Source organism: Lepidochelys kempii, chromosome 24, assembly GCF_965140265.1.
Source record: "Lepidochelys kempii isolate rLepKem1 chromosome 24, rLepKem1.hap2, whole genome shotgun sequence".
Classification (NCBI taxonomy): Eukaryota; Metazoa; Chordata; order Testudines; family Cheloniidae; genus Lepidochelys; species Lepidochelys kempii.
Window position 1 is genome coordinate 12,750,575 of NC_133279.1, and position 13,391 is coordinate 12,763,965.

Consider the following 13,391-nt stretch of genomic DNA (forward strand, 5'->3'; position numbering starts at 1 on the left):
GACCCGTCCGGCTGGTGTCACGACTCCCAGGTGTGCCCACTCTTGGCCCCGTATGGTCGATGGGGGGGAACCCCCTTCACTGAGACAGCCCTTTTTGGGGGTCCACTCTCTCTTGGAGGTTAAGCCCCTCTGCCTCTTGGAACCGCACCTCTTTGAGCCTTAGCACACCTGTCTCTCGCTGTGGGCCCCTGCAAGGAGTCCACTCACTCTGGACCCCCAGGGCCTCCACTCCAAGAGGGAATAATGCCCCCTGTTCTCTAGACCGGAGCAACTATCAGCCAGCATAAAACAGGAGGGTTTATTGAGCATCTGAACCTAGCATAGGAAACTCTCAGGGCCTCAGGCCTGGCCTCCCTCAGCACAGCTCATCTAAGTCTCCCCTGCATCCAGGTGGGCTCTGCCTGCTCTCCCTCTCCAGTCCTGAGACCCTGCGCTTTCCAGCTGGGCATCTGATATCACCAGCCCCACGTCCCACCTCTGTCCATTGTCTTCTATCCAGGTAAACAGGGTCAGCTGGGCCTCCTCTCCTCTCTTCTGTCCTTTGTACCCCAATGGCTGGAACCAGCTTGTCAGGTCACCAGGGTCCTCTCTCTGCAGGCCATTGTCCCACTGGCCAGAACTGGCTGTGACTCCTGAGCTGGGCCTCCCGGTCACCAGTCGCTGGGGTATTTATTCTCCAGGGAAACTGCATTCCACCCCCTCTGCATGCAAACCATTGAAAAAACCAAGAAATCCTCCCACTTTGTCACATCTCTGCCCCTTCGAGTCTGAACTGAGCGGGGTCACTTAGCCAGTGACCTGGGGAAGTTCAGGGCCCCCGCCCCATGATAAAGCATGGGCTATAACATTGGCACTCCCCCACACACACTACCTCCATGTCATAACCCTGGAGGAGCAGGCCGTATCTCAGCAGCTTGGCATTAGCCCCTTTCATTTGGTGCAGCCACATCAGGGGTGAATGGTCAGTGTACACAGTAAAGTGCCACCCAAATAGATACGGCTTCAGCTTTTTAAGGGCCCACACCATGGCCAGGCGTTCCTTCTCTATGACTGCATAGTGCTACTCCCGGGGCAGCAGCTTCTTGCTCAGGTACACAATGGGGTGTCTCTCCCCCTTAGTATGAGTTTGCATCAGCACCGCACCCAGCCTCGTGTCTGAGGCGTTGGTGAACACCAGGAAGGGTTTGTTAAAATCTGGGTTTACCAGCACCGGGCTTTGGATAAGTGCGCCCTTCAGCACACAGAGAGCCCTCTGGCACTGCTTGGTCCAGACCATCTTGTCTGGCTTTCCCTTCCTACAAAGCTCTGTGAGGGGAGCTGCCAGAGAGCTAAAGTGGGGCACAAACCTCCGGCAGCCATCCCAATGAAAGTCTGGACCTGCTTCTTAGTCTGGTGAGCGGGCTAGTCTTTGATTGCCTTCACTTTGGATGGCTCTGGCTTCAGGTGGCCTCTCCCTACCTTGTGGCCCAGGTATGACACCTCTGCCATCGCCACCTTGCACGTTCCAGCTTTTATAGTCAGTCCTGCATCCTGGAGGCAACCCAGCACCCTCTTCACTTGGGACACATGGTCCTCCCAGGTCTGGCTAAAGACATAGATATCGTCAATATACGCTAGAGCAAAGTCCTCCATCCCCCTTAGTAATTGGTCCACCAGGCGCTGGAAGGTGGCAGGTGTCCCCTTAAGGCCAAAAGGCAGGACCAGGAACTCGAAGAACCCTATTGGGGTGGTGAAGGCAAACTTCACCTTGGCCTCTGGGTCCAAAGGTACCTGCCAGTAGCCCTTGGTGAGATCCATGGTAGTGAGGTACCAGGCGCCCCCCAACTTGTGTAGGATCTCATCAGACCCAGGCATGGGATAGGTATCAGACTTGGTGATGGCATTGAGCTTCCAATAGTCCACACAGAACCAGATCGACCTGTCCTTCTTGGGGACCAGCACCATGAGAGAGGTCCAGGGGCTGGAGGACGGCTGGGTCACCCTTGAAGACCTGGTGGGACTCCTCTCTCGCTGGAATATATTCCCATCTCAGACCAACTAATCCCTGCCCAAGAAGCAGAGATCAGAGAGATGTTGCCATAAAGAAGGAATGCCTGGCAATGGTGTGGGCCCTTCTTGGGGACCAGCACCGTGGGCGAGGCCCAGGGGCTGGAGGATGGCTGTACCACCCCTAAAGCCAGCATGTCTCCAACCTCTCTCTCGAGGTCCTGGGCTGCTTTCCCAGTGACCCTGAATGGGGAACACCCGATGGGAGGGTTGGCTCCCGTCTCCACCCAGTGGACAGCTCAATTAGTGAGCCCAGGCCGGTTGGAGAACAGCTGCTGGTATGAATGCAGCATCTCTCTGATCTATGCCTGCTGGACAGGGGCTAGCTGATCTGAGAGGGGAACTGATTCCAGGAGGGGTCAGCCCCCGCCTGAGGGAGGAGTCCCACTAGGGATCCTCTCCTTTCTCCTCCCACTGCCCACACACAGCCAGCACCAACTTCTCCCTGTCCCAGTATGGCTTCGTAATGTTGACATGGGGCACCTGGTGGTTGTGTGCCTGACTGGACAGTTCCACTACATAGTTCACCTTGTTTACCTGTCTGATGACCTTGAAGGGGCCGTCCCAGACAGATTGCAGCTCGTTCTTCCTCATGGGGATGAAAAGTGTTGTCAGATGTCACCGGTGTGATGCTCTGCTCTGTTCAATGTTGATAACAGTCAGCTGCGTGTGTGTGTTTCCTCCGTGTGATGCCCTGGCTCTGCGCAGATCGCTGACACAGCGGACCCCGAGAGAACCCCCAATGACCACAGACTCCAATAAGGTACAAAGACACCGGCCAGGTTTATTGCCAAATGAAACACAGTCTCTAGCTCCCAGGATCAGACGTCTGTGGTTCTGCTAGTACATATGTGCTCCCGGACAATGGACCGGCTTAGTCAGTGGTGGGACTCTCCACTGCCCCCTGGGCTGGACAAAGACAGCCACTCAGGGGTGCATCTCATACACCGGTACAAACAAGTTACCCATCACTCCTGACACATCGAGGTACAGCCCCTCTACGCGTTAGGGTGCTGTCTCCCTCCTGGTACATGTTGGTTCGAACAAACAACTCTATCCATCATATTATCCTTTTGACCCTGTCTTTAGGATGGGTCAGCCTGTTCCTCATTATCTCTGTGGAATGTGTTCATACCAGAATGTTCTGGTGCCATCCTGGCACATGTTCATCCTATTAGTACTCGATACCTTTTAGATATGTGTATATGTGCAATTAGCAGCTTCCAACTTGTGTGAGCAGGGCCTGCCTCTGGCTCACAGCTTAACTTTGCTTTATGTTAGCAAAGTCTTCACCATTACTATAGTTCAGGCCTCAGGCCTCACACTAGGCCTCTGATACAAGGATTTATGTGTCAAGGCCTCATCTTACTACAAGAAGCATCACCTAGTCCCCGGTAGCATAGGAGCAGCACGTGCTGAGCAGTCGTACCAGACCTTCTGCTTCCTCTGTGCCCTGGCTAGGTTTCCCCTGGCCATGAGCTCAGCGAGCCTTTCCCGGAAGGTCAGGAGATACGCCACCACTGATTCTCCATCGGGAAAGGCCTTCCCCTCCCACTCGTCTCTCATCAAGTCCGGGGGTCCCCTCACTCTCCTCCCATACAGCAACTCGAATGGGAAAAACCCTATGGATTCCTGGGGCACTTCCCTGTATGCAAACAGCAGGTGGGGTAAGTACTTGTCCCAGTCCTGCGAGTGCTGGTCCATAAAGGTTTTCAGCATCATCTTTAGGGTCCCGTTGAACCTTTCCACCACCCATTGGACTGAGGGTGACACGCCGAGGCCTAGGTATGTTGGACCCCACACTTCTTCCACAAGCACTGGAGCAGGGTTGACGTGAAGTTGGACCCCTGGTCTGTAAAGACCTCCTTGGGGAACCCCACCCTGCTGAAAATGGTCAGTAGCGCGTCTGCCACGGTGTCTGCCTCGATAGAGGACAAGGCCACTGCCTCACGGTAGCGCATAGTGAAATCTACCACCACCAGGATGTATTTCTTCCCTGACTGGGTCGCCCTGCTGAGGGGCCCCACTATGTCCACAGCCCCCTTCTGGAAAGGCTCCTCTATGATGGGCAAAGGTCTCAAAGCTGCTTTACACTAATCCCAGGCCTTCCCCCGCTCTGGCAGGAGGCACAGGACCTGCAATACTGTTGGACTGCGTCAAAGACCCCGGGCCAGTAAAGGTTCTGCAGCAGCCTCTGCCTGGTGCGCCGGATGCCCTGAAAGGGGGATATCGTGGGCCAAGTACAACAGTCTGCGGCGGTACCTCTGGGGGACCAACTGCCTCCTGGCCTCCCAAGGTTCAGTTTGCCCCGAACACAGCCCATTCCCAGTACAGGAATCCCTTCTCCCACAGGAATCTCTCCTGGCATTCCTCCCCCTGGATTCTTCACCGCTGTGGCCAGCAAGGGCCCTCAGCTTCTCTAAGGAGGGATCTTCCTGCAGCCCCATCTGGAATTCAGCTGCTGGGTTTGAGGGTACAGCCCTGGTTGGCGGTGCCTCAGTTTCCCCACCTTGGGATGGAGGCTCCGGTCCAGCCCTGTCGAGCCCTACCCTCAATGTTTTGGTCCCCTGCTTTGGGAGGTCCCACATCCCTCACTGGCTCTGGCTCCGGGTAAGGACCAGGTCACTTTAAGTGCCATCCGGCCAGTCCTCCAAGTCATTACCCATTAGCACCTCTGTAGGCAGGTGATTGTGCACCTCAACCTCTTTGGGTCCCTCCTTAGCCCCCCATCTCAGGTGTATCCTCTCTCTAGGCTCCTTGATGGAGGGCCCGAACACTCCCCTTAGGGTCATGTAGGCATTGGGCACTAGCTGGTCTGGGTCCACCACCTCGGGCTGCGCCACTGTCACCTCAGAGCCCATGTCCCAGAACCCCTGGACGCTCCTTCCCCCCACCTCTATGGGGATGATGTGGTGATCATCCCCCGGGGCCTGTCCCACGCTCACCTGACAGATTGAGTACGGGCGCTCTGGACCTGGGGCCCCGCCTTCTCCCGTGGGCCTGGCCTGGCGGTACCCTCCCCCTGGAACAGCCCTATCGACTGCAGCCCGCAGGCCCGGCGGTGCCCCCTCTCAGTGGGCTTCCACCGAGTTAACACCCCACGGGTTCTGTTTGGCCGCCATTTCCTTCATCTTCAGGCATTGCACCACCTTGTGTCCCTTTTGGCCACAGTAATTACATTTCAGGTCCCTCAAGTCCCATGACGGGGGTCACCTGCCCCAGCATTCCCGGACACCCCTGAGTTGGGCTTCCTGGAGTCCCACCTTTGAGAGGTCTCTGGGTGACTCCCCTTCTGAGTCCCCAAAGTGGATCTCCCTCCTCCCCCTCAATCTGCTGTCCACAAACTCATCCGCCCATGCACCCACACTGCGCAGATCTTTGAGCTTCCGGTCCACTAACCACATCTTAAGGTCTGGAGGGCAGATGTCATACAGCTGCTCCAACCCCACCTCCCTGTCCTCCGGAACCAACCCATCCAGCCCGGTTCCCGCGATCTCCCTACCCCCTGTATCCGACCCATCCAGCCTGGTACTAGCCCCCTCCCTGGCCCCTGGAGCTGATCCATCCAGCTGGGAACCCACTGCCTCCCTGCCCCCCGGAACCAACTTATATAGCCCGGTTCCCGCAACCTCCCTGCCCCACGGAACTGACACATCCAGCCCAATACCTGCCCCATCCCTGCCCCCTGGAGCTGACCCATCCAGCTGGGAACCCACCACTCCCTACCCCCTGGAACCGACCCATCCAGCCCAGTTTCCGCAACCTCCCTGCCCCCTGGAGCCGACCCATCCAGCCTTGTATCGCCTGCCCCCCGAAGCCAACCAATCCAGCATGGTACCCCCCGCTCTCTGCAACCCCAGAGCCAATGTATTCAGCCGGTACCCGCCCCCTCCCTGCCCCCCAGAGTCAACTCATCGAACCCGGTAGCTGCCCCCTCCCCGCCCCCCATATCCCACCCAGCCAACCTGATACGTGCCCACTCCTTGCCCCCCAAAGCCGACCCAACTAGCCCAGTACTCACCCCCTCTCTGCCCCCGGAGCCAACCCATCCAGCCTGGTACCTGCCCCCTCCCTGCCCCCCAGAGTTGATCCATTGAACCCAGTACATGCCCCCTCCCCAACCCCCAGAGCCAACATATCCAGCCAGGAAACCGCCCCCTGGACCTGACCCATTCAACCTGGAATCATAGAAGATCAGGGTTGGAAGAGACCTCAGGAGGTCCTCTAGTCCAATCCCCTACTCAAAGCAGGACCAACACCAACTAAATCATCCCAGCCAGGGCTTTGTCAAGCTGGGCCTTAAAAACCTCTAAGGATGGAGATTCCACCGCCTCGCTAGGTAACCCATTCTAGTGCTTCACCACCCTCCTAGTGAAATAGTGTTTCCTAATATCCAACCTAGACCTCCCCCTCTGCAACTTGAGACCATTGCTCCTTGTTCTGTCATCTGCCACCATGGAGAAAAAGCCAAGCTCCATCCTCTTTGGAACCCCCCTTCAGGTAGTTGAAGGCTGCTCTCAAATCCCCCCTCACTCCTCTCTTCTGCAGACTAAATAACTCCAGTTCCCTCAGCCTCTCCTCATTAGTCATGTGCCCCAGACCCCTAATCATTTTCGTTGCCCTCCACTGGACTCTCTCCAATTTGTCCACATCCTCCTGTAGTGGGGGGACCAAAACTGGATGCAATACTCCAGGTGTGGCCTCACCAGTGCTGAATAGAGGGGAATAATCACTTTCCTCGTTCTGCTGGCAATGCTTCTACTAATACATCCCAAAATGCCATTGGCCTTCTTGGCAACGAGGACACACTGCTGACTCATATCCAGCTTCTCCTCCACTTAATCCCCAGGTCCTTTTTGTGCAGAACTGCTTCTTAATCAGTCGGTCCCCAGCCTGTAGCAGTGCATGGGATTCTTCCTTCCTAAGTGCAAGACTCTGCACTTGTCCTTGTTGAACCTCATCAGATTTCTTTTGGCCCAATCTTCCAATTTGTCTAGGGCCCTCTGGACCCTATCCCTACCCTCCAGCGTATCTACATCTCCCTACAGCTTAGTGTCATCTGCGAACTTGCTGATGGTGCAATTAACCCCATCATACAGATCATTGATAAAGTTGTTGAAGAAAACCAGCCCCAGGACCGACCTCTGGGGCACTCCACTTGATACTGGCTGCCAACTAGACATCGAGCCGTCGATCACTACCTGTTGAGCCCGACAATCTAGCCAGCTTTCTATTCACTTGTTTTGGTTTGGTTTGTGTTTCCCAGACTAACAGGACTTAGGTGGGAAGGCTATGACAGATACAGAGGCAGCAGTGGTAATGACCCAATCAGTGGAAGACACAATGAAGATGACTGGATGTGGAAGCTGCGGCATGTACATGATCCAGGTGGGGGGACCTGAAAAGAGTTTTGTCTGCATGAAGTGCTGCCTGATAGAGCTGATGGAAGAAAAGATCCAAGGATTGGAGATGCAGGTGGAAACTCTAGTTGAGTTTAGAAGGGGGTTTGAGCAGATGATGGAGCAAAGACATGAGGAGGCTGAAGGGAAAAGCTCAGACTTGCAGATGGAAGCAGGACCAAGAAAGAACTCTGAGGGGAGACTGCTGGGTGAGGAAAGTGGACAGTGGAAGCATGGGACTAAGAGAACCAGGCAGAGGAAAAGACGAGCTAGTGAAGGAGAAATAGAGCTCAGGAACAGGTTTGCGGAGTTGGAAAATGAAGAAGGGGCACAGCAGGTGGTCACTGAAGGTGAGACGGCAAGGAAGAAGAGAAAAGCAGCTAGTCCTATAGGAAGAGGGGAAGAGTCAATGGAGATAACAACACTAAATATGAGCCCCAGGAGGAAATGGGATGGGTTGCAGAGGATTGCAAGGGAGAATAGGAATTGAGAGGATTTGCAGGCAGAGGGAACAAGGGATAGACCAGAGAATTGCCCCATCACTAAGAAAAGGCAGGTCTATGTGACTGGGGACTCCTTACTGAGAAGGATGGACAGGCCTGTAACCAGAGCTGATCCAGAGAACAGACGGGTGTGCTGTCTGCTGGGTGCTAATATACGGGATGTGGACCTGAGGCGGAAGAGGATCCGAACGGGAACGGGAAAGAATCCACTGATCGTCCTTCATGTAGGAACAAATGATACAGCTGGATTCTCGCTGGAATGTATCTAGGGAGACTATGCCAGGCTGGGGAAGACACTTAAGGAAATCGAGGCTCAGATGATCTTCAGTGGGATTCTGCCTGTTCCTAGGGAAGGGCAACAAAGATGTGACAAGATTATGATGATCAACAGACAGTTGATCACGGCTCAGGCAGTGGTGCTATAAGGAGAGCTTTGGGATGCCACTGGAAGGCATTCATGGACAGAGGACTGTTCTCTCAGGATGGACTTCACCTGAGTAGGGAGGGAAATAGACTTCTAAGATGGAGGCTGGCACAACTGATTAAGAGAGCTTTAAACTAGGAATTTGGGGGAGATCATTGGGAGATGTCCAGGTAATCTCCACGCCGGATTTTAACATTGAGAGGGAAGAAAACGAAATAAGAAAGGTTACAGCCGTGGGTAGGAGACTGGACATAAGGAGGAAGGGCAGTGTGGATACCAGTCTAACAGGTGATACTGGCGGTAGAATGGCCGGGCCTAATCGGGTACAGAATGTGAGTGAGGCCAAACAGCAAAAATGAAGATGTTTGTACACTAAAGCGAGGAGCCTGGGTAACAAAATGGAGGAACTAGAGCTACTGGTGCGGGAAGTGAAACCAGCTATTCTAGGGGTAACAGAAACAGGGTGGAATAGCAGTCACGGCTGGAGTACAGGTGTCGAAGGGTCTGTGCTGTTTAGGAAAGACAGAAATAAAGGCAAAGGTGGTGGCGTAGCATTGTCTATCAATGATGAGGTAGACTGTAAAGAAATAAGTGATGGAATGGATAAGACAGAGTCTGCCTGGGCAAAAATCACATCGGGGAAGAAAGCTACTAGAGCTTCCCCTGGGATAGTGCTTGGGGTGTGCTGTAAACCGCCAGGATCTGATTTGGATGTGGATAGAGACCTCTTTAATGTCTTTAATGAAGTAAATACTAATGGGAATTGTGTGATCATGGGAGACTTTAACTTCCCAGATATAGACTGAAGGACAAGTGCTAGGAATAATAATAGGGCTCAGATTTTTCTGGATGCGATAGCTGATGGATTCTGTCATCAAGTAGTTGCTGACCCAACAAGAAGGGATGCCATTTTAAATTTGGTTTTGGTGAGTAGTGAGGACCTCATAGAAGAAATGGTTGTAGGGGACAACCGCGGTTCAAGCGATCATGAGCTAATTCAGTTCAAACTAAATGGAAGGATAAACAAAAATAGATCTGCGGGTTTTTGATTTCCAAAGGGCTAACTTTAAAAAATTAAGGAAATTAGGCAAGTGGATTGGACTGAAGAACTTGTGGATCTAAAGGCGGAGGAGGCCTGCAATTACTTCAAGTCAAAGTTGCCAAAACTATCAGAAGCCTGCATCCCAAGAAAGGGGAAAAAATTCAAAAAAGCTACCTTATTGAGGTCAGAACATGTAGGGATAAAGTGAGAAAGGCCAAAAGCCATGTAGAGTTGGACCTTGCAAAGGGAATTAAAACCAATAGTAAAAGGTTCTATAACCATATAAATAAGAAGAAAACAAAGAAAGAAGAAGTGGGACCGCTAAACGCTGAGGATGGAGTGGAGGTTAAGGATAATCTAGGCATGGCCCAATATCTAAACAAATACTTTTCCTCAGTCTTTAATTAGGATAACGAGGGGTTTAGGGATGATGGTAGGATGACAAATGGGAATGAGGATATGGAGGTAGATATTACCACATCCAAAATAGAAGCCAAACTTGAACAGCTTAATGGGACTAAATCGGGGGGCCAGATAGTCTTCATCCAAAAATATTAAAGGAATTGGCACATGAAATTGCAAGCCCATTAGCAAAAAATTTTAATGACTCTGTAAACTCAGGGGTTGTACCGTATGACTGGAGAATTGCTAACATAGTTCCTATTTTTAAGAAAGGGGAAAAAAGTGATCACAGAATCATAGAATCATAGAATATCAGGGTTGGAAGGAACCTCAGGAGGTCATCTAGTCCAACCCCCTGCTCAAAACAGGACCGATCCCCGACTAAATCATCCCAGCCAGTGCTTTGTCAAGCCTGACCTTAAAAACTTCTAGGGAAGGAGATTCCACCACCTCCCTAGGTAATGCATTCCAGTGTTTCACCACCCTCGTAGTGAAAAAGTTTTTCCTAATATCCAACCTAAACCTCCCCCACTGCAACTTGAGACCATTACTCCTTGTTCTGTCATCTGCTACCACTGAGAACAGTCTAGAGCCATCCTCTTTGGAACCCCCTTTCAGGTAGTTGAAAGCAGCTATCAAATCCCCCCTCATTTTTCTCTTCTGAAGACTAAACATCCCCAGTTCCCTCAGCCTCTCCTCATAAGTCATGTGTTCCAGTCCCCTAATCATTTTTGTTGCCCTCCGCTGGACTCTTTCCAATTTTTCCACATCCTTCTTGTAGTGTAGGGCCCAAAATTGGACACAGTACTCCAGATGAGGCCTCACCAATGTCGAATAGAGGGGAACAATCACGTCCCTCGATCTGCTGGCAATGCCCCTACTTATACATCCCAAAATGCCATTGGCCTTCTTGGCAACAAGGGCACACTGTTGACTCATATCCAGCTTCTCGTCCACTGTAACCCCTAGGTCCTTTTCTGCAGAACTGCTGCTGAGCCATTCGGTCCCTAGTCTGTAGCGGTGCATGAGATTCTTCCGTCCTAAGTGCAGGACTCTGCACTTCTCCTTGTTGAACATCATCAGATTTCTTTTGGCCCAATCCTCCAATTTGTTTAGGTCCCTATGTATCCTATCCCTACCCTCCAGCGTATCTAACCACTCCTCCCAGTTTAGTGTCATCTGCAAACTTGCTGAGGGTGCAGTCCACACCATCCTCCAGATCATTTATGAAGATATTGAACAAAACCAGCACCAGGACCAACCCCTGGGGCACTCCACTTGATACCAGCTGCCAACTAGACATGGAGCCATTGATCACTACCCGTTGAGCCCGACAATCTAGCCAACTTTCTATCCACCTTATAGTCCATTCATCCAGCCCATACTTCTTTAACTTGCTGGCAAGAATACTGTGGGAGACCGTGTCAAAAGCTTTGCTAAAGTCAAGGAACAACACATCCACTGCTTTCCCTTCATCCACAGAGCCAGTTATCTCATCATAGAAGGCAATTAGATTAGTCAGGCATGACTTGCCCTTGGTGAATCCATGCTGACTGTTCCTGATCATTTTCCTCTCCTCTAAGTGCTTCAGAATTGATTCCTTGAGGACCTGCTCCATGAGTTTTCCAGGGACTGAGGTGAGGCTGACTGGCCTGCAGTTCCCAGGATCCTCCTTCTTCCCTTTTTAAAGATGGGCACTACATTAGCCTTTTTCCAGTCATCCGGGACCTCCCCCAATCACCATGAGTTTTCAAAGACAATGGCCAATGGCTCTGCAATCACATCCGCCAACTCCTTTAGCACTCTCGGATGCAGCGTGTCCGGCCCCATGGACTTGTGCTCGTCCAGCTTTTCTAAATAGTCCCGAACCACTTCTTTCTCCACAGGGAGCTGGTCACCTCCTCCCCATGCTGTGCTGCCCAGTGCAGTAGTCTGGGAGCTGACCTTGTTCGTGAAGACAAAGGCAAAAAAAGCATTGAGTACATTAGCTTTTTCCACATCCTCTGTCACGAGGTTGCCTCCCTCATTCAGTAAGGGGCCCACACTTTCCTTGACTTTTTTCTTGTTGCTAACATACCTGAAGAAACCCTTCTTGTTACTCTTAACATCTCTTGCTAGCTGCAACTCCAGGTGTGATTTGGCCTTCCTGATTTCACTCCTGCAAGCCCGAGCAAATTTTTATACTCATCCCTGGTCATTTGTCCAATCTTCCACTTCTTGTAAGCTTCTTTTTTGTATTTAAGAGCAGCAAGGATTTCACTGTTAAGCCAAGCTGGTCGCCTGCCATATTTACTATTCTTTCTGCACATCGGGTTGGTTTATCCCTGTAACCTCAGTAAGGATTCTTTAAAATACAGCCAGCTCTCCTGGACTCCTTTCCCCCTCATATTCTCCCAGGTGATCTTGCCCATCAGTTCCCTGAGAGAGTCAAAGTCTGCTTTTCTGAAGTCCAGGGTCTGTATTCTGCTGCTCTCCTTTCTTCCTTGTGTTAGGATCCTGAACTCGACCATTTCATGGTCACTGCCTCCCAGGTTCCCATCCATTTTTGCTTCCCCTACTAATTCTTCCCGGTTAGTGAGCAGCAGGTCAAGAAGAGCTCTGCCCCTAGTTGGTTCCTCCAGCACTTGCAGCAGGAAACTGTCCCCTACACTTTCCAAAAACTTCCTGGATTGTCTGTGCACCGCTGTATTGCTCTCCCAGCAGATATCAGGGTGATTGAAGTCTCCCATGAGAACCAGGGCCTGCGATCTAGTAACTTCTGCGAGTTGCCGGAAGAAAGCCTTGTCCACCTCATCCCCCTGGTCCGGTGGTCTATAGTAGACTCCCACCACGACATCAGCCTTGTTGCTCACACTTCTAAACTTAATCCAGAGACTCTCAGGTTTTTCTGCAGTTTCACACTGGAGCTCTGAGCAGTCATACTGCTCCCTTACATACAGTGCAACTCCCCCACCTTTTCTGCCCTTCCTGTCCTTCCTGAACAGCTTATATCCATCCATGACAGTACTCCAGTCATGTGAGTTATCCCACCAAGTCTCTGTTATTCCAATCACATCATAATTTCTTGACTGTGCCAGGACTTCCAGTTCTCCCTGCTTGTTTTCCAGGCTTCATGCATTTGTATATAGGCACTTGAGGTAACCTGCTGATCGCCCCTCATTCTCAGTATGAGGCAGGAGCCCTCCCCCTCACGCGCTCCTGCTCGTGCCTCCTCCCGGTATCCCACTTCCCCACTTACCTCAGGGCTTTGGTCTCCTTCCCCCAGTGAACCTAGTTTAAAGCCCTCCTCACTAGGTTAGCCAGCTTGCTTGCGAAGATGCTCTTCCCTCTCTTCGTTAGGTGGAGCCCGTCTCTGCCTAGCACTCCTTATTGGAACACCATCCCATGGTCAAAGAATCCAAAGCCTTCTCTCCAACACCACCTGCGTAGCCATTCGTTGACTTCCACGATTCGACGGTCCCTGCCCTGGGCTTTTCCTTCCACGGGGAGGATGGATGAGAACACCACTTGCGCCTCAAACTCCTTTATCCTTCTTCCCAGAGCCACGTAGTCTGCAGTGACCCGCTCAAGGTCAT